A 24,065-nucleotide genomic window follows, 5' to 3' on the forward strand; every position below is an offset into this window, starting at 1 on the left:
ACTTGCAGCTTGTTCAAGGTCACACACAGATAGCAATTGGTTTTCCCGCGTTTGAGGGTCCACTCTTGAAGTTTTTTGGAGTACAATTTTAAGGTTGAGCCGTTCAGAAACAAAAACAGAGGCCCTTCTCCTTCCCTGGGAGCAAAGGGTCTTCCTCATCTTCATTGTTAGGACTATCTCTGGGAGCATCTCTAGGAACTGAGGTTTTCTCCTTTCCCATTTGGAGCAGAAGTCCTCATCAGGTTCATCTCTAGGGACTGAGGTTTTCTCCTTTCCCGTTTGGAGCAAAAGTCCTCATCTGGTCCATCTCTCCCTGTCCAAACTTCTCATGAAATTACAGCTGCGTCAGCATCTGCCTATCTCAGCGCAGGTGCTTTTGCTTACGAGTTGAACACTCCACCCCCCATATCTTGGAATTACATGGGGATGATACAACAATCATGGAATTACAACGGGATACTCTGATATATCATAGCTTCACAACAGAATTTCAGCTTTAAGCATCTCCTCTCTCTCTTCCCTCAGGTTTTCAGCTCTTCACAGCAATGAAAAGGGTTAATCTCACCTCGGCCTTGCAGCTTTGCAGCTGGAATGTTGAATCTTTCTTATCGCAGTGGAGAGGGGGGAGAGCCGAGCCGCTCCGGCTGCCCACGGCAAGGCAGTGGGGGGGGGGTTCCACGGCTGGAACAGGTCCATCAGCTCCAGGATGGCCGTGGGCCGGCCCGGCCTGGCCCAAGCAGGGCCTGGCCGGGCCCGCTGGCCCCCGCACGGGGCCCGCAGCCACCTGTCCCAGCGCCGGAAACGAGAGAGAGCTTGGAGGGGGAGTTTGCCTATTCTTAAATGTGGATCACAGAGGTGGTCACAACTTTAAGTGGCTTAGGGAATTGTCCATATTCAAACTGGCCAGCTGATAGGTTCTATCAGTTCCCAGAGGAAACTGTAAGCACCCCTTAGCAAGGACATCCCTTCTGGGACTATGCTTGCTAACCTATGACAACTTCCAGGCTTCTTCATAGGGTGGGGTGAGGAGCAGAAAAGACCTTGACTGTGTAATTCCTGCTCAGCAATAACCAAAACATCGCTGCATTATCAAACTGTTTCCAGCATAACTGCAAACCACAGCCCCACACAAGGTACTGTGAAGAAAATAAACTCTATTTCAGCCAGAACCAGCACAGCAAATCAGTTTATCCTTTACTAAGAGGTGCTGTAACTTTTGAAAGGTAGCACTGGGCCTTTATACACAGTCACAGAGACGCAGAGAAAAAAAGGTTTAGACATTCTGTTTAATTATAAGCTTCATATTTTTTAATGAATGCTCTTCACAGATACTTAATAGGAAAGTTTTTTTAAAATGGCAAAGTGTACAGCACACAAAAAAGACGCTTCCATTGTAATCATGCAAGAGTCTTATACACAGTTAAAATTATTTTTTAAAAATAAGAATGCTATGACAGCTGTTTTAAAGTAGTCTATTGCAGCTGCTCTGTACAGTGTATCACAGGTTGCCATCTTCCCAGCTCAAAGGGCAAGACTGACAGAGCACTCTGGGACTCTGTCTTGGCTGGCAGGCTGACTGACCTTGGCTCCACACAGCAGAGCAAAGCCCTGTAATAGCAACATTACTGGGCATCAGGATGTATTCAGAATCCCAGTGATTCCTTTCTCCCCAGCTTCCACACACATTTCTGTTTGCAATGCACAGACACAGTGCTGGCTCTCCATGGCTGTATGCACACAGTTTGCACGTGGCTGGGACCCCTATCCCAAACAGGCCACAGCTGTTTCTTCTCTGCCTCATCCAACACAAAATGGAAAAGAAAAAATCAGACTAAAGCAGTTTTGATCACAGCAAATCTGTTTCACAGTTATGACAAAAACAATCTGGTTTTCACTTGTTTTGGTATTTATTCAGAAAATAAAACACAGCAGAAAAGACCTGTGGATTAATTCGGTTTCAGTTTATAGTTACACACTGTCCTTTCCTCAGAACGGATTGCTCTGTTATAAGCTAACCCACAAGCACATAAAATAATCACAGAGCTCTATTTGCCATGGCTTATACTTCTGTGGAACTACTGAAGTAGCAACATATTATCCCACAGGAAAGACATTATCAAAGATTAGAAAAATGCCTCAGGAGAAAGCAGATTTCTATGTAAAGGCTGCTGTGATTTACCAGTAACCATTCAGTGAGAAGATTCCTCATATTTTAATACTTTGAAATAGAAAAAAACCTTTTGAGCCTGTGTAACACCTTTAAATTTACCAAATACTAAAGCAAAACCACCAACACAAACAAAATTTTCCAATGATTACATGCAAAAAAATTTTAAAAATTGATTGATTGATTTATAAAATAAATAATTTTATATTGTCCTGATAATTTCATTGTAAAAATCATACCTAAGATGGTTCATAAAATTTAGAATTTAGTATTAAATGTAATAAGCATTCAATATTATAACACATTTACCTTTTTCTATAAATATACTCTTAAATATCTGTTTAACAATGCAATATCATCAATGTTCATGAAATAAACTTCAGAGTAAAAAAAAAAAGCATTTTGGATATTTGAAAAACCCCACTGTTTGTGCATGTCCAGTGATTCAGAAAGAAATCCTGTGTGTATAGATAACCATCAGCTGGGCTTTTAGGGCTGAGAGAATAAAAGAGACAAAGAAAAATGTGGAACATGGGGTCTCCCAACTTGTTTTGATATCTATTTCTAGATTCTTGTTTCTTAAATACAGAACATTTTCTTGGAACATTCTAGCTTCCAACTGGATTTTAAGTATAATTTTCTCTTTCATCATCTGCAGGAGTACACGAATCTTGACAACTCCTGTAATTAACAATTGGATCTAGCTTGCCTTGTGCTTTTTTGCTTTGCTGAATTGACAGTTTTTGAACCAACTCTGCAGGGTAGCGTGTGGCTCTAGGGCAGAGAACATAGACAAAGTAACAGAATAAGCAAAATAGGAATAGTGAGGGGGAAATACAGTAGTGGTAGTAAGGGCATGGGAAAAAGAAAAATGAGCTGTTCAATCAGATCAGGTGGCTACTAGCTTCACTTTGTTTCACAGTAGAGGACAAAAAGCACTTCATGGTTCTGATGTCCATAAGAGAATTTAAAATGAGCGATAAAGCACCCTCCTCCACAGAAGTTATAAATTCTGTTCATCCCTGAAATAGCTACATTGCTATTCATATAAATGCTCTAAGTAGTAAAGTGCAAGTTTGAAAGAAGCAGCTTGGTGCATATTTTGATGAGGCGGGGACTAGGAAAATTGAATGCCATGAACTACAGCAGCTAATTCCAGTTTCAACTAGATCCTAGCTCTCATTAAAATACAAACTGACAAAATAATTTGGTGCTGCTGTGACACAATGAGATTGAGGTTGAGAGTGTTAAAGTGGCTGGAGTACCCTAAGAGTAAAATTTACAATTAATTCTAAAGCAAGATTTGGGGGGGGGGAGGGGAAGCAGAAATTCCTTTTTCTTTGGAAAGATGCAGAAAAACATCTCAGAGGAGAAAATGTTTCAGTGATAGACCCTCAAACGCAAATGAGTGAGAAAGGAGCTGATAACACTCTTAACTCAGTATTTCACTCTATGCTGACCTGCCACACACCACCGAACTGGTTTCAGTCCCTGCCTTCTACCAGGGAATTTTAATTGGCACCCAAGGCCAGTGTGCTGCCTGGAGCAAGCCACAACAAAATATCTACTTTCAGAACTCCTGATATCATCTTATTGGACAGAAATAGTTGAATATTTTTCCAATAAATAATTACTATTCAGACATACAATATATGAAGATACTGTTTATGTTTACAGGTCCTTTCTTTGGTATAATTGGTGGAAATATTACCCAGCAAAGCAGTGGAGGGGGACACTGGTGGTGCCCACCCAGACTCCGAGGTGTGGCACCGGAGCCCCATCTGAGGCAGAGGACAACAAACCATTTTCAGCTCTTGCAAATGGTCACAGGTCTGTGCTCACAATCAAATATTCTCTCTGTATTTACACTGTCTCTATTCACAGCATTTTTGTACCATAACTAAGTTTTAAACCAAATCATTCACATCAAAGCTGGAACAAAGCATTTTCACTTTTAGAAATTTTTAATTTTAAAAGAAAAGCTCTTGTCTATTTTGTTCATATTCTACCTACTTTTAAGCATTTCAGTATCACTCCTTACATAAAATAAGACCTAAAATCTGAGGCAGACATTTCTTCTGGATTGTTTGCAAAAATTTTGGAGCTCACAGTAGACCATAACAGAATGTTAAAGCAAAACATTTATTTGGTGAAAGCGTGACAAAACTGACATGTAATACTTAATTGCAAATTTATTAAAACATTTCCTTTAGTTGTGCTCAATCTATACTAATAATTCACTTTAATGGTCCAGTCATCAATACCAGTGCCAGCTGAATCATTAAAGAGAGAAGATGGGTATAAAGGACATATCAGCACGGGCTGCATTCGAGGTGCTGTGAAAGCAAAGTGCACAGATCCTACAGGATCAGCATTACACAGAGCAGCTCTGGCAGTGAGTTACGCCTACGGTCTGTATTTAATGGCCTGTCTTTAGATTCTGGGGACAGTCTCATCCTCATGCCTTGTGTGACCGAGTGTCATTTTAGGTAAACTCGGAAATTTTTAAATGAACAATAGAAAGATAGTAAGGAGTGAAATAAGAGAAACCGCAAACCGGCAAAACCTCGATGCCATTCAGAGCACTCTCTGAAACGTCTTTCACTGTATTTGTTAAACATCTGTCTAGTTCTGTTATTATACTGTACCACCAACTTGAATTTATCTCTGTCAGATTTTAAACAGCACCTGGAATGCAATTATATGACTCGTGATACTTTAGCAGCAAGAGAGGAGTTCATTTGACTTTTTAAACTTGTCCCTGTGGGATATTACACGGGCAGGGTGCTACAAGGAAAAGTGAGCAAAGAGAAAAAAAAAATTTAAAATTCTCATGTTAAAGTTCAAGAAATTAACACAGATCACTGTTAATACATCATCATAAAGCAAGCTCATAATCACATATGATCAAGAATATTGTATTGTGTAGCCCAAATTCTAAGGTTAGTTAAGAATGAATATTTTATTCTACTTATGCCAGACAACTTCTTTGTATGAGCAAAGCCATGGAAGGGAAGACAACCCACCCAGAAACCAAATGGGCTATCAAACTTTTTGTGATCTTTGAGAGAAAACCAGAAGTGTATCAACTAAAATCACTGTTTTCAAAACCCAACAAATAATCAATGAAATTTTGGGCACTGACTTTTTTTTTTTTTTTTTTTTTTTTTTTTTTTTAATTCTTGCCCCTCTACCTCTGAGTTACAGGAAATCTTTGCAATTCCAACAATACAGAAACAAACAAATCATCCTGGCTGCTCTAGTCAAAGACACACAGAGAACAGATCCAGAAAGTCATTATATGAGCAAGAAAAAGCAACAGAACACATTTATTGATCGAAAGAGGGCCAATGGAAGAAAGGTGCACACAATGCCTAGTTAACAACAGGATGTTACTCCCACCTTAGTTAGTTCCAAGTAAATGGGGGAGGCCCTCTTTTAAAACAGGACAATTAGTAACTATAAAAGAATGAATGCTGGCCCCAAAACCCCCAGCTGATGAAAAGGCTGTGTCATGACACAGCTCATGCCATGGGAACCAGGTTAAAAAAAGGAACGCTTTTTCCAATTCCAGTGTTATTCAGTGACAATACCAACAAAACCTGTTACTCTCATGCCTGGTGGTGGTTTTGAGTTCTGCAGAAACTTTGAGGAGGCAACATAAGATCTAGCACAAACTAAGCAAAAAGCTTTGGTGACACATTCCAACACATGCTGAACATCAGGAAGAATCTCAGAAATGAACCTTGTTAATGAAGTGTGCTGCAAAGTTCACAAGTGATGCAAGAGCCTCCAGAGCACAGACCTAGGGGTCCAATAGTCTTGAAGCTCAGTGTGGGAAAATCTACTTATCTGTTTAAAAAATTCTCTATAATATTGATGGCCTCCATTGCTAATATGCCAGAGCCCTTAACCTGCATCAGCAATCACATATTAAAATAAAGGATAAGAACCCATCTGCTGGAATAACAGACACAAAGTTTTCATATCAGAATAATTAGATATTCTATTTGTATCATCTTGTATTCCAGTTTTCAAATCATGCAAGGTACCTTCCAGCAGCAGGATTAACCTTCTGCCTGCATTTGTCTTGGAAAAGAGAGGAAACAGGACTTTTTCCCTACTAAATGCCACAGTACCTGAAAGAGAACTGCAGCTGAGGGAGTCTTAGGCAAAGAACTGGAGAGGAATGCTTCTGCAGGCTGCTGCTTAAACTGTTACATTAACAATGCCAAGCTGACAAACCCACACTGACAGTTGCATCAGGTACTTACTGGCTGTTCAAGCGAGAGCCCAGTTCCTGCAGAAAACAACCCAAAGACATTACAAACACTGAATGTTCAGAGAAATTACATCAATTCCCCTTGTGGGGAACACAATACTTTTAGCCATCAATACTGAATGCAGTGCTGGAAGCTTTCTAAGTCTTCTTTGCCCTTTTTTATCCCTTGCACTAATTAACCCCAGTGGGATTTTGTAAAACGGTGAGAACAGTAACTGTAAAATCGCATTCAACAACCATTTCTAAACTGGCACAAGTTACTTCCCCAGCCACTGCAATTTAAGAAACCCCAACTGCATTAAGAAACCCTCAATGCAAACCAAAGGCATCGGATGTCTCACCAAGGAAACCAAGCCTCTTGAGAGCACAGAGTGGCTCCCTGTACTGGGGATGGGGGTAAGGGAAAGTGTTTGGGGTTTTTTTGTTTGATGTGGATTTTTTTTTGGACATTGAACACCTTTCAAGCAGGTCTTCAATGTCTCCTTTCAAAGTAGGGCCAGTGGCAGAGTATCACACCAGTACTAGAGCAGGATTGTGGAATAGAAGAGGAAAAGTGATGATAGATGAGCACGTAATTCCCATGTTTTGGGGGTTTTTAACTGACATAATTTAAAAAATATTTTCATTTTTAATAAACACTGCCTTATAAATTACTGTCATTAGAGCTATTATTTCATTTTAGGGAGGATTCTCATGACCACAGCTAGGGAAACATTAGTTAGGCAACCACTTTACTTAAATCATAGAACAAACAACATCAATACATAAGCAAAAATATATAATTTAAATATTTGCACAGATAAAGAAACATAAAATTATTTTCCAGGTTTTTTTAGAGCACACTAAATCAATTTTTTTTTTTTTGATTGAAATCTTTATTAATAAATAGACTTTTTGCAGCATTCTTATTACTTCAGAACCGATGTTGGATCATGGAAGTTCAGCACCATAAAATATGGTAAAGTCATACCTACAGCAGTAAAAAATGGGGAAGAAAAAGTCTAAAAGAACTTGGTGTAAAAAGGCCAGAAACACAGGGGGGAGATGTTGATGAATTGCATAAAAATTACCTTTTCCAGTCCCTTCACCTTACAATTTGACATTGGAGAACACTGTAGAGTTGCAAATCTCACACAAAGATCAACACAGAGACAAGGAGTCTCAGGAGTCTGTGAATTACTAGCAGTGAACAAAAAAGCAGACTATAGAGGGATTCTCCTCAGGCATAATCTCAATTTTGCTAGCATTTTAAACAACAGTTTGAATTATCACTTCAGAGGTTCAGCTTTGGCTTTAATAAAGGCTAATGAATTTTTGTCATCCTGATACATGTTTGCCATAACTTCGGTACCTCTGCATAGATTAATAAATAAATATTTGCAGAACCTGAATGTAACATCTATTGACAAAACTCTGCAAAGTCACTTTTAAATAATGAAACAAGAAATCTTCCTATAGGTTTAAATAAGAGGCCAGAATAGGCACTGTTTGTAAACATTAGCAGTATATGGCATGACCTTGATTTCATTTCAATCCAAACTGTCTTTCATTGAGAAAACATTTTAGTCTGTTGGCAACAATTTAATACCTACTATTTTCTTGTATTTGTAACTTGTAGTATATTTGGGTAGAGACAAACATATATATTTATTTATTAATTTATTTAAATGGGAACTCTCAAAATGCTGCAAAATTGACCTTCTGATTTAAAGTGCTTTAAAAGCATTTTACCAGCCCCAGCTCTGCCTAAGTTGCTTTGTCAGTGCTGACAAGCAGCATGGATGGCACCTATCCAAAACATAAGCAACAATTCTGGTTTTTTATGTAATCAAAATGGTGTTATTTATGCAAATATAAATACTGAGCTTCACAGTTAAGTGTCTTCTCTTTCCTTTTGCATTGTAGGATTTACAGTGGACCAGAGGAGTAGATGGTCTTTGTTTAGGAGAAATGTCAGACTTGGTATTGAAACACCAACTTCAAATCTTTGTATTGAAATTTATACTTGCAACAGAAGCCTAGAAAAAAGATAGCAATGCTTTTCAGCAGCTTTTTCCACTGATTAAACTGACTTCTATATGGGCTTTAATAGCAAAAAAACAAACATTAACCACTTAAAGCTCTTGATACACATACACACACACCCACCTATATCCCTATCATTATGATTGTTATTCTGCAATGTTATCACATTCCTGCAGCATTTTTGTTTACAGACAGGCCAAGTCTCCCCTGACTCAGGTTTCTAGTTGCATGGCAAAAAAATTCTTGTATTATGGGTCTTTAGAGTAAGACAAAGATCCCTCCTGTGCCTCATATCATAATTCTCTTACACTACACAGAGCTCGCAGTGCCTTATCTACTTCAATTACAATGTCAGAATCTAATTTTATTGGGTCTTGTGATTGTATTAGTGTCATTTAAATTAGCATCTGCTTGCAGCTACTCCAGACTGAAATTACCAAGTGACAATAGTATTTTTGCTCTCTTTGTATAAGAAACAAGATTGGCTGGCAAGGTTGTTCGTCCATTACAGACCCTTACTACTTTTTCATGTTTCAAACTTCATACCCATGATACTATGGACAAAATAAAACAAAACTGATTTCAATACATAGTTTTCTGTCCAAACAGCCTTAGTCCAAGTGATACAACATGAATAAAATGCCATACAAACAGCATTTGAGTAGATAATGCAGCATGGTTCTGTGGAAGGATTTCTATAGATTTTTTTCCCACCCGCCTCTTCTGTCTTCTGTGAAAGTTGTAACCCTGGGTTCTGGGCAGTACAATTAAATGGAAAAGTCAGAATATTGCACAAACAAGCCCTCCATCACACAGCTTGATCCTAGCAATAAATCCAACTAACTACACTCTAGTACAGTATTTGAGGAAGAGAACTGCACATTTATTGTTCACTAGAACACCGTGTTAGTCATGTGAATCACAGTACTACGCATAGTGAAAACCCACCCACTTCATCATCTGATTTTACCAGGCTACAGGAAAGTCAACTCAGTCAATAGCGATGCATGCAAGTTATAAAGTGTATAATTAATTTTTTGTTCATGGCTATAAACCTTCTGGTTTTGAATAATTGACCCTTGTCAATGGGACAAATGACAGATATACTTGTGACAAAAACTGTAAGTTAAAGATGCAAAATCTCCCCCAGACACTCAAACATTCTTTCAAACTTGTCCAATCTTAAGCAGTTTCAAAAGCCATTCAATATAATTTTGTAATTAATAGTATTTCTCCAAACTACCCTATAGACAAAGCTATGCTGTAAAATATTTCTTCTCCACTTCATCCTCCCAGGCCAAAAAAGGTATCACACATCATTTATACTGTTCTCCTGAGTCCCCTTACACTGCCTTCACCAATATAAAACAAATGGAAATAAGCCACATCAAAATCTGGCTTTAGTCCACTGAAGTGATAAATAGTTACATAGTTTACATTCTTCTGGATGTTTTTTTCATTATACCTGCTGTTGGGGACAATTTTTGTCATGCAAATTTATGGGCACATCAGGTATAATAATTCTGTTTTGTATTTGATCTCTGCAGAAACACTATTAGGAGCTGTTCTAGCCATCTGAGTGTAATAAAACAGTTATGCTTTTAACACATCTTATTTGCCTATGAATAGCTTTTAGCAAGATAACTACAGGCTCCTTTTTATCAGCATATCAACATTTAATGTATGTTTGGACTCAGGGCCTGTGTGCTTGTTTTAAAGCAAGATTATGACATTAAGATTTCTGAAGAACTCCCCATTGCAGTTAAACATGACTGACATGAGGTTGTGTCAGTCACAGCCTTACCTAAGTTTGCTTTTTGTGCAAGACATTCACTGGAAGATTTAAATAGGTGGTGCTTCCTCACACTTGCTCTGAAGAGAGTCATTTCTAAAGTTCAAAAGGAAATATCTCCATGTGCAAGCGTCACTAATAGTATCCTAAAAGTGTTCTTTTATTTCAGTCGAGATGAAACGGGAGCAAAGACCTGCTGTTTACAACTTAAAACTGGGTAAACTTTAAACTGGGTCCTTTTGCCTGGAGGAAGCAGATGAGCAGTCCAAGCTGGTAGATCTAGGTTAGCAGTCTTCTACAGGGGACTGACTGCCTCTTAAAACAGGAGTGAAGTGTGTTCTCCCACTGACACCGCTGTTGGTTGAGTGCATGTGCTCACAGGGAAAGTAGATTTAGCCTACCAAATAAGTATGCAGCAGGTTAAATACTATGATAAATATATGCAGCAGCATCCAGCTCTAGAGGGACACCAGCAGCCAATGTTTTCTCAAGACAGCAAAGCATTTACATGCTGAGATATATTAACAGTGTTAAGCATTTCCAAGAAATGCAAGTTGACTTTAAGCACATAGCTTAGCTCCCTTTCAGAGGAAGGCAGTATAGCTGGGAAATTGCAGGTGGTTAAGGCTAAATTGACTTAAATTCAAACATTTTGCAAATATTGACAGCATTTCTTTTTCATGGGCAATCACAGTAGCTACCAATTGATTGTGCAGAGTATACATACATATGAAGCTAATTTTTGCTAAAAAGAGTCCATAAGAAAAATACTATATAAAATATGGAATTTATATTAGTAAATAGTATAAACTTTGGGAAGATTGACTAAGTTAGGCCTAAGCAGTCTCATAACAGAATTTCTGACTGGCTAGCTTTATTTTCCTACCTGAGACAGTGCTACAACATCAGCTAAAAAGAACATTTCAGCTGGATAAATAAGACTTGAAAATAAATTCAGTCATAACCAAACTAATTTTGTCTAATTTCGCCTTCCAAAGATTTAACATGCACTGCCTGTTCCATTCATAAAAGTTAGGAAGTTTAACTTCATTAAGGTAAAGTTACAACTGTTTGCAAACAGACAGTAATTATGGACCTGTCAAACCAAACTGATTTGAATAGAAGGGAACTATTCAGCCTTTCTAATCCTAACTTTTATAGGCAAGTATAACATATCATTACAAAACATCACATCAGTAAACTTATGACCGCAGAAAAGTAGCTGAATATGTTAGGGCAATTGAAAGCAATTCCATTCAAATAAAATTTTAAGTGAAAATCTGGACCTGCAGACATGAGGATTAAAATATGGGTGACATGCTATGCAACCCTATTCATTTCCTCTAGATTTTTTTTTTTTCATATGTCTATGCTGATTAAAATGAGTATTTGCTGAAATTGCTGTACTGGAACAATAACTACCAGCAATGTAACAAGCACCAAATCCCATTCTATCTGTCGCATCTTTAAAAGCCAAATTTCCTACTGTAGAAATTTTAAAACTATAAGCAGTGGGAAAAGATTTGTTTTTACAAGTAATGGATTTAATGCTTATTTTCTTCTATTTTAAAAAGACCTTTAGTACTACATCAATGACAGTTACATTTAAGAAAATAAACTCATTCCCCAAATGTGCATTTCTAGTCTAACAGCAGAAGCTAATATCCTGATTAATATTACATGAACATTTCCATTATCAGCTCAAGCTGACTGAAAAAATAAATGCCTTCATAATGCCTATTTTCAAGTTCAGTGTGCTGCCCTTGTCTTCCTATAACCACTTTTTCTGTAATCAAAATAATTCAGTGTTACCTTACAGAATCCACACAAAAGCAGATCAGTGCATGCAGACATGAAGGTACTTCCTAGTTCTTTCCCATGTTGGATAGCTCTGACCAACTTCAGGAACAAGGTACTTGTGACTCCCAGAGCCTGAGCCCTGCAGCTGCCAGAACTTCTCTGCATGGAGCTGGACAGACATTTGCTTAAGTCTGACCCGTATGATCAGTACTTAGTACCCTGACACTTTCTCTTCCTCCAATTTTATTAGATCTTAAATAACGGATTCTATTGATGAGTGACCCCTCTATTTATTTGAATACTAAACTCCTAGTCACTCTGAGCTCAGTTCAAGTTGTAAAATGTCTCCAAAGACATTCTATATATTGCAGAAAGACATTAAGTTCTTCACAGGAGTAAGGTCTAAATAATATTTTGAATTATACAGCTGAAATGAGTTACAAAATTCCATGCAGAACTACAGCTATTAGCTGCACTTCCGATACAAAAGTGTTTTCTACTGAATAGTCTACAGCAGTTATATGAATTACAACTTATATTAATTCATCTTCTTCACTCATTTTTCATTTACATCAAAGAAGTCCTGTCTTTTTTTTGTACTGTTCCCAGAAATGGGAGAAAATTGGATAATCAGTCTTGAGGTACTAGTGGCAAAATGAATATCTTCCTTGCACATATATTTCTTAATAGCTTTTTTATTCTGCGATGATATAAAATATTTTAATTTCACTGCACTTCTCAATTTTATTACCAATGCCCTAAAAAGTTATTTTTTCAGTGAAAAGAAAAATTTTGTACAAGTAAGAAAAATCTAGCGATATACTTACGCTGTTTGCTGACACCACCTTTTCTCCTTCAAGTGTGTAAATTGACAGAAATGCTTTCATTTAGTTTGCTTTAATCTGTTTCTAAAGACTCTAATTGTGCTTTTCCTATCTTTGTGAGAATTCGGATGATCTTCATTCCCAAACCATGAAGTGATATCATTGTGTGTGGTAAACTTGTCAAAGGACCATGGTTCTCTTAAATTTGTAAGCGCTGAAAGTACACATTGCAGGCTTCATGCTGCAATGTGCCAGGCATTTTACATGCAGCAGACAGCAAGACACCTGACTTGATACAATTTTCTACATTCTTTGATTTTTTGAAAATTAGAACCAAAATGTGTCCATCTTTTACTGCCTCTGGTGACTTTGGATATGCCATGGAGCTGCACAGCTTTCTGACAGTGACTGATGGGAGTGCTGAGCACCTCTGACAGTCAGACCATGCCCCTATTACTTTTCTGTTGTTTTTCTTCCCACAGAGTGTTTTTATGGCTTTCATCTTTGCACAGCTCATCTCTTCATAGTTTAATGATGCATTTCCTGTATTTCTCATGGGAGTTAAAGTTCCACATTCAATCTATTCTCATTTTGTCTTCAAACTTCTGTTTCACTAGAGGTTCTTACTTATGGATTTTCCTATATTCTTACAAAACACAGCTCCTACAGAAAATATTTTTAATGTTTAGAGCTATGAGTTGCAGCAGTTGAACTAGAGGCAGTTCAACACAAGCTTTTCCAACCAAGAAAAATTCCAGACTCCAAACAGCTGCTCAAACCCTCTCCCTGCAAGCTCAGATCCCAGGACTGCCTGCCTCTGGAGGTGGAGGACAGCTCACCATGATCTCCTTCAACATGAGCTGCACCAACTCTGTCACTCCAAACAAATGAGACTTAATAGTACTGCACCTCCTGGGCAAAAAGAAAATTCACTAACTAATTCCTCTTTCACGCTTTCCAGGCAGCTTTAGGAGGACAAATATTTGCTGTAACTCAAGATTTGAGAACTGCAGCAATGCTGAAGGGAGTGGGGAGAGAGAGACAGCAAAAAGCAGGCACAAGCAGCAACAGGCAAACATTCATCCAAACCACGGGACTTAACTAAGTTCTCAGTTTTTGATGAAACCACTCCTGCTGTTGCTGTCAAAACTGCAAGGTCTGCCTAAAAGCTGAGTTCCTCCCCCAGACTGTTTAAGATACTTATGCACAGCTCCCCTATTCTTCCCTCAGTAGAAATTCAGGAACCAATATCAGTACCTTTCAATAGAACGAGTAAAAGAAGAGCTTAAAAAGCTCCACCTTTAAGTATTCCAAGTTCCCTACCAAAAAAAAAAAAAAATCACACTTTCAGCTGTTATGAGCACAGATAGAGAAATCGTCCTTCTTTACGCACCAAGGCTCTCATTATTAAGAGATAAAAGGAGGAAGCATTATAAAAATGGCATGAACAGTTTTAAAGATTGAGGAATCACACATCAGATGACAGCTGAAATGGAGCTAAGATGACACAAAACAAGCCACTTTCAACAGGCCCATTCCAATCACATCATGTCCTGAAAACATCAAACTGTGACTGAGACGTGAGAAAATGACAGCAGCATTTTCAGAGTTTAAATCCAATTTTTCCACATGAGGTAAAACTAAACCAGGAATAAAATGAAGTCATGGCTGAAAGAGGTAATTTGTAAAGCAGTGTTACAGCTGGTACATTTGAAGTCGATTTTTTTCTGTAAAAAAACCTAAAATATGCCGAAATGTTAAGGAATGAGTTAAATACATCTGAATACACCTGAAGTATGCTTTTTATTAACATTTTGACCATAGATGTTGCAACACGAAAGAATTATGACAGAGCCAGGTACCTCCTGTGTCTCTGTACTTGCTCTAAGCCTTTGTTGAATACTTGCCACATGATCTTGCTGCAGTGCTGAAACCATAAGGATTAAAAATGATGCAGAGTAACTCTAGAGCAAGCTTTCATTCAGGGTGAGGATGAGAGCTTGATCACACCAAACTTTCTGGTGTAATGGAAATGAGTGCAACACAATGCCAGAGTTACCTGCAGACTCCACACATGCTATGCTAGCAACAAGGCACACAACCCTTCTGCTGCAGGTGTGGTTTCATGAAGGTAATTGGGAAGGTGTTAGGTTACATTAAGAGAAAAGTCAATAAAATGCTTGTCAGTACAGAGATTATGTAAATCAGCGACCCCATTATGGGTATCAATCAGCAAACAACGCAGAGATCCTACAAACAATTACTGCTATTGACCCTTGCAGTAGCCAAACAAAGTGGCTCATGGTGAGATTATTTGAAACAATGCTGATGCTCTTCATTTTTCAAGGAGTCCCTTAATATGTTACTTAGCTTTTTCAAGTTAAAAGAATGCTTGTTGAGGCCAGCCAGCACAAATATATAGTTATCCAGAACACTGTTCTAATGCCATAGAAGACATATGTATGATGTAGGAGGCTTTATTTGCCCATAACTTCAGAAAAAGACCTATACTTTTAGCATCCTATTTGTGCATTTGAAGAAATTACAGTTCCACACTTATTTGGGATGGAAAAGCTGAGTAACTAATAAGAATCTGTTTCATTTTATACTCTTGACACCTTTCAGTATTTTAGAGCACCATTAAAGCTCATGGAATAATCAATATTAGAGTGATAAAACCAAATCACCTTGTGTTTTTAGAAATAAATTGATAATGAAAATGAAACTTACAAAACAAATTGTTCTCTGAGGCTGAACACAAAGCTGTGTCATAGAACACAGAACCCAAAGAGATTAAACAAAAAATTCTGACTATTTAACAAAAGTTGTCCAAATTTTCTAGATTGTTGCAGAAAAAAAAAAGTGCTTAGGAAATGGCCTGGAATCTGAGAAGGAAGAAAAAAATTAGAACAGGAAAAAGGAAAGCAAAAGTACAGCAAATGTCTCACAAAAAAGTTAAAGTGCTTCCTCCTGTATACTATTTTGGAAGGGGCTAATATTAGAAGAAGATTGACATCACATCAAAGTGAATAATTATGTATCCTACATCTAGACAAAGTGCCTGATCTTAAGAGCACTTGTGCTGATTAACTCCTGTGTATAACTGAAACCAAATGACATTATTCTCCAGTCAGTGTCAATAAACTTGGGAAGGGAAAACTGCAGGCAATTGAGTTAATTAATCCTGGAATAAATCTGTTCATAGGCAATCCAAACTGAGTAAGTTTTCAGCTCTATTTTACCCTAGTTCGCATGTAAGTAAATGGAAAAGTAATAGACATGAATTAAACATTTTCATTTCACAGTACTAAGCATTCACCCATCACCCATGAAGTTCATTCCTCATCCCTTGGGCATCAATTGCAGCAGTGCTGGCTTAATAAATGAGCACCAATTATTCAGAATTATTAAGAAATGTACTCAGCACATACTGCCCTCTCTCACGTACATCCAAGAGTGCATAGCCACAGTCTGGAATACAAAATATCAAGGCACAGGACAATTACAACACATAAATAAACTTAACAGAGAAACAATAGTGCTAGTAACTATCTCTAGCACTGTTTGGGTTTTTTTAAGAAATAGAGTTTCAGAGCTAGAAAAATATCCTCACAAGCTGTGTGTTACAAAAATCAATAAAATTATTGCTGCTCCAATCAGTAACTTTTCCATAAAACATGCAAATATACATATAGTATTTCTTTTTCAGACAATAGTTAATGGAACTACAGATTCAATACTTGGAATTATTAATTGTTATACCTGTTATACTCTTTCTTTGCATTACTTAAAAGGAAAACTGTTTCAATTATAAGACCTAACTACCAAGACAGCTATAGTAAACACCATCTGATAAGTATCACAAAAACCCCAACCTCCCCAGCACATTCTGCACAGCAAAAAGATGTTGAAAAGATAATAAAATGTTGACTCAGGAATGCTTTTTAATGAAGAAAACCTCTTGGCTTCTCCTAATTTTTAACTGCATTCAAGCTTCCACTGCACTGTTTTATTTGTGGCTATCTTCCCAGGATTCGTTTATAATGTTCTTAATTTAAATAGTTAATATTTGCTGATCATTTGGCTAATCTACACCAAGACTGAACAAAGTTTAAGTTTTCAAACAGTCTACTTTGAATCAAGTCAATCAGACATCATCTTACTAAGCAGTAAATACAACCATATTAATCTGATAAGTTATTACTCATTCCTGTAAGGAATAATTTTGTCTCAAGGAATTTTGAACGGAGTGTTAGTTCTTGGGACAAAAAAGCAATTCAAACTCTCTCTGTTTTTCTCTCTACGAGTGTACCATTTTGCAAATGGAAAGGTTAATTCACACATATGCTTGTGCATGGAGCCTTCACCAGGCAGGAACTGATTTCACAAAACCCATCGGAACCAATTTACAGTAATTTACAAACTCAGATTCCGCAGCATCTAGTTATTACTCCCTTATAAAGCAGTGACTAACTCTAAAGCAGGAAGTTCCTGAACCACAAATCTCTGGAATCTGCCAGTGTTCCTTCTGGAAAGACTGGAAATTATTCTATGTTTTACTTTTCTTGCCTCTTCTCCAAACATCTGTTTCTGGCCCTTGTCAGAGAATGGATATTGAGCAAAATAGACCCAGTCTGACTCTTGTCATGATATTTATCATTCAGCTTGCTTTATCTTCATTTTTTGACTACTAATTTTTATTAATTTTAAAGTTCCACACATAACAAAAGTTGTGAAAGACAAATTTCATTTTTACAATGAAAATATTTTTGCTTTTGATGCCTTTTTCTGCTAATACAGTGTATTTGCACATACATAGAAATCTAAGTTCAAAACAAAAACTAGTCAAAATGTTTCATTAAAGACCCTACCACTATTTAAATTTTATCTGATTTCCCTATGAAGAGACACTGATCTCACAACTAATCAAAAGTGTTGGCTCAATTTCATGATGCTTTCTCATTCAATTGAATTATATTATCCTCCAGAGTTTCTTCAGTCACTGAGGGCTTTTAGAATTTTTGAACAGGTCTTCATTTTCAATCATTCTATCCTTCCTGAATTTATTGCCTTTTCTCATTTTTTCATTTTTTGTTTTTCAGCTGTCCCTATTCTTAACAAACATTTTCAAATCAGCTTTTCCTGAGCAAATCTCCAGAGTATTGTTGGGTATTTATACCACACAGCCCTTACCTTAAAAACCACAGACTGTTATGCATCCATTAATCAAAGAGCTGACAACATTCTACCATCTCTGGGAGGTTTTTGAGCTCTCAACCTTATCATTTCTGTAGCATAAGAATAGTGCAGTTACAGGGCTACCAAGGCCTGCAGGTGTTTGATCAGAATTACTTTACCCACAACTATAGCTGCTGACATTATTCTGTAACACTAATTTAAGAAACTTTTTATGAATAGGAAGAAAGAATAAGCAGTACCACTCTGTATGTTTTATTTCTGGGCACTCTTAAAATTTGCCTGCTTGAGAATACAAAAAAAATCAAAACAAAACAAAAAACCAAAACAATAAAAAACAACCAACCAACCAACAAAAAAAACCCAAACAAAAAAACCAACCCCACAATATAATTCAGATCAGAGTGATATTTTCTAAAGTAATAAATAAATCCATGCAGACTGCTGACAGAAACTACAGGCAGATAAAAACGATAGCACATAAAGGGAAAGTTTTCTTCTCACACTTCACAGCAGACAATGCCATTTGCTGTTTTCCTGTAGCACACTGCTGTCTCCCATATGGTATAATGGCACACAACTGTTTTGCTACTTTCCTTACACTCCTTTCTTATTCCCACTTCCAGGTTCTCTTTTATCTGACCAAGAGTTACATTAGTGCCTTGGACACAAAGTACCACAAGCAAACAAGGATTTCTGTAGCAGCAAATGTCCAAATACTTAGAAACTTACAGTTTTCAGTATTTTAAATTCAGAGAAACAGCTGGAAACATTTTCAAAGTCACAAGATGCCAAAATACAATACTTTCTCATTTAAGCATCTCTTCATATGACTGCTGAGGAGGCTCATCAGACAACAGGCTACACTGTAAATCCTATTGCTCTCAGGAGGACTGCAGCTCCATGACTAGTTTAGATGTCTCTTACACTGATTAAAATTAGCATTTAAAATATACACAAAGGGAATATTTTCTGAAAACTAATAGTCAGGTTAAGGCTTTGTCTTGTTCTGCATTTCCAAGTTTCACTGATGAAGCTGCACCTGTTCAATTCAAATCACATACACTGCTCAGCAGGTTTTGACTTCATCAGAATTTCAGATATAGACAATTTCCCTACAGAAGTGTTACTTTGCCTGATTAGTATCTGGGGTGTTCTGATGGCATTTGCTCCATCTACACTAGAGGGATAACAGGGTTTGCCTCCAATTGCTTCTGCAGCCATAGCTGCCTACATAAGAGGGTCCAGCCTGTGCTCATCATTGGTCTGGCTCATAAGAGGTAGTTAAATGATTCATGAGTTCTTCCCAAGCCATCTAGAATTTGTGCTGAGTTCCAGACGGGTAAACATAGGGCCAGACAATTTAAATTTAAGAAAAATGGAGTGAATCTGCTATGGCATCATTTAAAACCTGCCATTGGAGCTTGCCAACAGACATCCTGCATTGTGTCTATGACACACTCCAGCTGTACTTTCAGTAGAACAGACAGGGTTGTGTAAACACAACTCCTGTAGCAGAGGACATATTCCAGAGCAGGGATAAAATTACTCTGGAGGAGCCACAACAGCTACTGGCTCAAAAATGACACAAGTGTTATGCAAATGGTATAGCACAGGGCATAACGAGCCTGCTGCTCTTACACCTTCCCCAAAGTCTGTTAAATTCCAACACATATCCCCTTTGCCTATCAGATTCCTGATAAGAGACCATAAGATGAAAATTACCCTGGGCCATTTTCTTGACTTGTGGATTTGCATTCGTGTGACAATATTGCTCTAAGTGGCAACTTCATATTTATATTCATTTTTACTCTGATATTTCTGAATATTAATTAGAAATACTTCCTTCTCTTCATCATGTCTCTTTTGGCCAGTGCAAAACCAGAAAACAGCAGGTGGTGGGGAGTGCAGTGAGAGGTTGAGTAAAATGCAGCAACATGAAGCATTCTGCAAAATCTTAGAAGTGTAAATCAACTCATACAATACCCTGATGAGCAAGAGACACGTTACCCCATTTTATGGGAATCTGAGACACAATTTAAGTGACTTGCCTAAAGCCAGAACTGTCAGATTGGGGATTAGAGATCCTGGCTCCCATTCTCTTCCATTTACTATCCTGACTTATAACTGCAAAATGGAGGCATAGCCTGACTCAAGAAATGGTATTAAAGAAGAAACCCAAAGAAATTCTAGTGCCAGACTATAACATATGGTTTTCCTTGCAGAAGATGATCAAAAAAGTTTAAGCAACAATTTAGATTTTGGCAGTTGAAAATTTTTGTGTGTTTTTGCAAAACGATACAGAACAAAACCTCTATCAAATACCTAAATTCAGTGTAAAAATACCTTAAAATCAGACGGAAATTTTTATAGAGAGATCTGAGACAACATAAGACACCATTGAAATACTAGAAAATTATGTGCAAAATGGAAATTTGGTTGGATTTTACAAGTTCTGAGAAAGCAGGGTTGGATATTTCTTGACGCTGGTGCTCCCTGCATCACCCAGCATTTGTTGTTTGCTATTGGCAACGTAAATCTTACCTGGTGTTAGTAGAGAAAACAAGCATGCAATACTCTGAGAAGACTGTAACTGGGTTTCTTTGAACCATATTCAGGGAAAAAATGACAAGGTTCAGGGCATCTATTTTGATTCTATGCTATTTTGTAGTATCTTTTTATCATTTCTAAGTAACCTTTAAACAAGTGAATAATTCAGTTTCACAATATAGCAATGCTAAGTAATTTTTCCCAAACTCCCAAAAAGTGCTTTTTACAGATTTGGGAAAGCAAATCAAAGGTACAACTTCACCATCCCAGAATAAGGTACATTAGTATTGAATGCAGTATGCTAAGCTAACAATGATCTGATTCTATTCCCATTATGCTCTCTCCTCTTTTTCACTGCCCCCAAATCCCTCTTGGTTTTGTCTGACAAACTAGAGAACAGCTCCTAAGAGAAGCCACAGCCTTACAAAAACCAAGAAATTTTGCCAATAAAGTTAAATGAAAATAAAGCAAATAAAGCGGAAAATTTCTGCTAAGTTTACCAATATGTTTATGTACAAGCCCCAAAACACTCCTTTTTTTCCAGTAGAAGCCACTACACACCAAATCTTACCTTCTGCAGGATTCTCTTTGACTTGATCCTAGACTCAGAACTTACTCTGCCATGGTCAGGCCTCAGAAAAAAGGAGGATGTGCCCCAAACTAGGAACACAGCAGCATTCTCACAAAAACTGTACATTCACAGAAAGAAAGAATTAAGCAGCACACAACTAAGAGGAAAAAAAGATCCAGAAGGGAAGACAAAGAGTCTCCAGGGAAGAGCAAAACTAGAAATCAAATGCACCTGTTGTGTTGTTCCTTCCCAGTATCCATGCCTGGAAGTGAAAATTATTTTCCAAATAATTTCATTAAACCAAAAGCATATGTGTTCTGCAGCGCTTGTCCTTAAAATCCCCGTTATTTTGTCAAACACTTCAAACTTATCTTTGGCAGCTTTCTTGACATCTCTTCACCCTACCCAGCATTGCTACAGCTAAAGTGGTGCCTTCTTAAGCTGACCTGCCAAGTGCTGATGGCCGCAGTGAGGACCCATGACCCACATGGGGAGTGCAGCCTGTTACAAGTGGAAGGAGAGAGGCTCTGCTGCAGGGGAAAGAAGTCCCAGTCACTGTTATCATAAAGAATGGAAGATACAAAGATCCCCTCCTTCAAAACCCTACAAGTTTGTCTTTAAATTAAGAAATAAAAGAAGCTGGAGTGTTGGGGTATTTTTGTAGCTGCTGAGCCTCTAACTCAAACTTCTTCCCCAAAAAAAGGAAGAAACATAACAACTAATATAAGTTATGGTTCTTAACTGCCTCGGGAACACTTTTATCTGAAAAGAAAATTACCCTGCAATAAACGCAGAACACACTGGAGACTGAACATCATTCCAAGGAGAGGAAATGAGTGATCCATTTTGCATTTACAAGGTACATCCTGAAGTAATCATTAGAAGCTTTTTTTTGCATCTTTTGAACAAACCAGTCATTGACATAAACAGCTCTGCAGGAAAAAATATTAAGTGCCTGCTTAAGTTCAAGAGATGGGAGAAAGAAAAAGGGATTTTCTTCCATGAAATTAAACATGCCTTTGCTCCACAGATGGGAGAGCTTCCAAGGGACCGGGTGTTACACAGACTATTTCCAATTGAGTTGCACTCTTGCCATAATAGCAAAATCATTTGAAATTAACTCTTCATGTAAGAAATTCTTGAAGCTGGATTCCCCTTACTTCACAGAAAGCCAGATTCCAGTTGTTCCATGAGATAACGTAGGCATTTTGCAATAGACATACAGTCTGCTCCAAAGAATTGTCAGGCAGTGCATTTTGTATCTAAGGAACACCACCAAATATTATGAAAAACAGCATCTGCCAACACTTTGTGTAGTGCAGTCTGTGTTCCAATACCTACAGAGCTCATACACAGTGTTTAGTGTTAGGCTTCAGCATCAACTGGAAAATAATTTTCCAAAATAATTCTGTCTTTCAAGCATGGGTCTCCCTGAACTTCTAAGCATGTTGGTAAAATAAACACTTGTATTCTTCCATTTATAAGCAGAAAAAATATCTTAAGCAGAGTCAGTGATATGAAGGCAGGCAAACATTCCACAGAGCTGCAGAACACATCACACAGGAATACAGTCCTGGATCAAGAAGCCTAGCACGTTGTTAAAATGAAAGCAGTAAAAGAAACAAAACTGCTCAATGAAAAAGTCCTGAAATCATTGCAGAGACTAAAATGAAAATATTTTGATCTGATTTTTTTTATTTTATGATGTTTCTAATTTTTTTTTTACATGAGGTAGAGGTTGAGAAATGTGAAACAATGTACTTCTACTCATTAAAGAAAATTTGAGAGACAGACCTAAAAGTTCAGCTAAACACAGAAGACACAATGAGTGTGACTTTTTTTATACCTCACAGTAAAGACACATGGCCTAGGCACATACAATATGATTAAACAAAAGTTCCCTAATGCTCAAATCAGTATGTTCACACTGCCTGTGTGAGTTTGCACTAACAGCACTGACTGACAACACTTCTGGTCTAATGAAGCATTATTTCTTATTTGCTGAGATTAAAAATAGTTTAAGTAATATTTCCACTTATCACAACTGTTATTAGTACTATACTAAGGCAAAAGACAGGGCATGAAGTGTGACAGAACACCAGATCAATTCAGAGATCACTGTCCATGACAGAGCAATCAATATACAACATGCCAAAGAGGTTTCTTTTTATTTCCATAGTATCTGACACGTCTCCCTACAGGGAAATGTGCTCAAGCACAAACAGAAACAACTCCCTCCCTTTCATGCACTTATATATTTCTTTGAAAGCGACAGTCAAGTCATTCCTTTCATACTTCATTTTCCTCAGTTTCATCTTCAAACCGTGTGTTGCTGGTATCATAAACCACTGAGGGAATAGAATGACAGGGAAATAATTTTTTGGTGAATTAACATCTGTTCTTCCTTTCTTCAGTTTGATCCTAGCTCCAAACTACAGACTTTAGTGTCATTGCCACAGTGGTTTTATGAGTCATAAATTAAAAGGCTTCACATTTCATGCTGAAAATAAACCAAATTTACACAGGTTCTGCAATATTCCCATATATCAAGCAAATATTTCCCAAATATTTTCAAGGGAGAAGGTTTGCAATAAATAGCTTTTAAACTAGAGGAATGCTCTTTATTCTCCAAAATTCCTAAGCTAGGATTTCAGGAACCCAGCACTATTCCGGAAGATATTTTTATCTGCTATTTTGTTCAAAAATTAACTAGGATTGCAAAATTGCATAAGTCACTGTCACGAGGCATTCAAATCTCTTTGCTGAGACTGGAATAGCAAGCCAGCTTCTTTTATTTCATACCAGTGCCTGGAAATACAGTTATTGCAGGTCTACTAGTAATAATTGTTGTGCCTGCA

General features: G+C 37.5%; 1 protein-coding gene across 1 annotated transcript in view; it reads right to left on the reverse strand.

Moving 5' to 3' along the window:
• TFPI (tissue factor pathway inhibitor) overlaps positions 1 to 21,334 on the reverse strand; it is a 176,413-nt gene extending 155,079 nt beyond the window's left edge. Inside the window, exon 1 of the mRNA XM_032114115.1 lies at positions 21,208 to 21,334. The gene's annotated coding sequence lies outside the window, so the exon portion shown is untranslated. The remainder of the gene's footprint in view (positions 1 to 21,207) is intronic.
• Positions 21,335 to 24,065: the final 2,731 nt, after the last annotated feature.

This window comes from Corvus moneduloides, chromosome 7 (genome assembly GCF_009650955.1).
Source record: "Corvus moneduloides isolate bCorMon1 chromosome 7, bCorMon1.pri, whole genome shotgun sequence".
Classification (NCBI taxonomy): domain Eukaryota; kingdom Metazoa; phylum Chordata; class Aves; order Passeriformes; family Corvidae; genus Corvus; species Corvus moneduloides.